Source organism: Mustela putorius, unplaced genomic scaffold (genome assembly GCF_011764305.1).
Source record: "Mustela putorius furo isolate JIRA1106 unplaced genomic scaffold, ASM1176430v1.1 tig00001826_pilon_pilon_pilon, whole genome shotgun sequence".
NCBI classification, from domain to species: Eukaryota; Metazoa; Chordata; class Mammalia; order Carnivora; family Mustelidae; genus Mustela; species Mustela putorius.
The window spans coordinates 528944-531717 of record NW_025421880.1 but is presented as its reverse complement, the minus strand read 5'-3'; positions in this window follow the sequence as shown (position 1 = coordinate 531717).

Sequence of the window (2774 nt, the reverse complement as noted above, 5' to 3'; positions counted from 1 at the left end):
ATCTGGAAAAGAGAATAATATTAATATAATCTACACTTAGAGGTGAAACTACTATTTAGTAATTACTAAATAACTTATATTCCATGCCACTAATTCTATAAGAGGATGTTTACATATCTCAGTGCTTTCCAAACATTTTGACTTGGACCAATGTAAGAAATGTGTTCTGGATTGTGATCCAGTACACAAATAAATAAACATGCATAGACATATGCAGTTTCAAATACATAAACACATAAAAGAATTCTCAGAACATTTATGCTTTCTATGTATAGAGCACCTGATTTTTTCACTCCGTGATATGCTATGCTATTGGTGCCATCGTCCACTATTTTATTTTACATTTTAAAAATGCTTGTCCTGACCCCTTAAATCAACTTCATAATTGACTAAGGCTTGGAACGCTCTTACAGATGTTACATGACCTCTAAATCAGGCCATCATTTACTACCTTAACTACCTAATCATTTACTGCCTGATTTTACTAATGTACCTGTATACTCTTTGATATTTCCTTATTAACTGTATTTCTGTCTCCTCCCCCTAGAATGCAAGATTAATGGAAGTAAAGTTGCTTCTTCTACAATAACGGTTAACAGTGTCCAACACATATATTTTTAGTAAATGATCAAATAAAATATGGCCCCATGAAATGATTAATTAAAAATGGGTAAAATGTTATAAAATCATAATATAATACTTATTTCTATATATACCTACATATAGAAAAATAGGGGAAAGCAGAATCTGGTTGAAGATCATGTAAAAGATATATATTCATGCAAAAAAAAAAAAGAATCATGCATAAGAGACCAAGGATAAATACTGGTGATGTGGGACATTGAATCCATTCTCAAGTTAGAAGATTTTTTTAGCAATAAAAACAATTCAAGAGTTCACTGAGAAAAAATAATATATTTCATTTCATAAATTATTACAAACTATAACACACTGAGAAATATGTCTTACATATTTGAAATATAAGTTTAGTACCAAGATCCTCTGAAAATATTCTTAAGGATGTTGGATATATTTATATTTATACTTAGTTTTACTATATATTTCTCTCTCTTTCTTTTTTTTTTTTTTTTTGTCTTTTAGTTTGGTATCTTTCCGGTTTATGCAAAAAGCATAATCATACATGTAATTACCTATTCAAAAATGCTGGCAGTTACCAAAAATGAGAGTATTAATATATCCAGCCTAATTTAGATATTATGGAGATCCCAAGGCATTATTTTCTAGTTAATTTACATTCCACATCACTGTATTAAATTTCTATGGATGTGTGGCCTTGTCAAAACTCTTTTTATAAAATGTGACAGCAGACTAGTAGCAGACTCTATATACACAGTGAATTAAACTCAGTGAACTGTCAGTATAACTTGATATTAGTGGAGTATTTAAATTGAAATTGTGACTTCATTTTTTTTAAATTTTTTATTTTTTATAAACATATATTTTTATCCCCAGGGGTACAGGTCTGTGAATCACCATGTTTACACACTTCACAGCACTCACCAAAGCACATACCCTCCCCAATGTCCATAATCCCACCCCTTTCTCCCAAACCCCCTCCCCCCAGCAACCCTCAGTTTGTTTTGTGAGATTAAGAGTCACTTATGGTTTGTCTCCCTCCATTTTGAATAAGATGTCTTATAACCCCCTATGTTAAAATGACTGGAACAAAGGTATAGAACATTTAAAAAGTACTGCATGTTAACAACGGCAGTATATCAAAGCAATTTCATTGACAATGTTTTTTTTCACATATTCTTCTTAACCACTTTTATTGTGAAATACATTAAAAATAAAATTGAGTAACATTAACTTTTTGATTTAAGAAATAATAATAAAATTTTAAAAAATACATTGATTGTTCACATTAAGAAATGAATGACTATCAGGAATAGCATTCCTAGGGGTGCCTGGGTGGCTCAGTGGGTTAAAGCCTCTGCCTTCAGCTCAGGTCATGATCCCAGGGTCCTGGGATTGAGCCCCTCATCAGGCTCTCTGCTCAGTGGGGAACCTGCTTCCCTTCCTCTCTCTCTGACTGCTTCTCCCTATTTGTGATCTCTGTCTGTCAAATAAATAAATAAAACCTTAAAAAAAAAAGTAATAGTATTTCTGAAAATCACAAAGAATATCCACCAATGTGCATATTCCTCTTCATTAGAATTACCATATAAAGAAAAAAACTTTACATTAATGTACCAAATACACTCCCACTAATGGTAGGATGGAAACTTTTGTTGTCTCACACTCTTAACACTTAATATAGATAGCTTTTAATTTAATTTTTATTATTATTAAGTTGCTGAATATAAAAATACATTTTATTATGAATTTAAAGTTCTATCTGATATTCATTGGATTAAGGTTCTTTAAATAGGCTTCTGGCTTATTTGTACTTATTCTGTGAAATACCTGTCAATATTTCAGCCACTTTTATTTGGAAATTATTTTATTGATTCATAGATATTATTTATACATTTACAATAAAAATTCTTAGTTGGTTCTAGGAATTATTCTGGAAGTGTGCAGCCTGTATTTTTACTCTAATTATGCATTTTAAAGTAAATAACATTTGAGTCTAGATAAATTAACCTCATAAATTATTTCTAAATCGTTTGTAATTATTTGTCTTTTATAGTTTCCTACCCAAACTCACAACATATTTCCTTATATTGCTTTCTAAAGTTTTATTTTTGCCTTTCTACTCAACTGTTACTGATTTTTTTTCAGGTCATGAGTAAGGGATGGGATTTCAATTT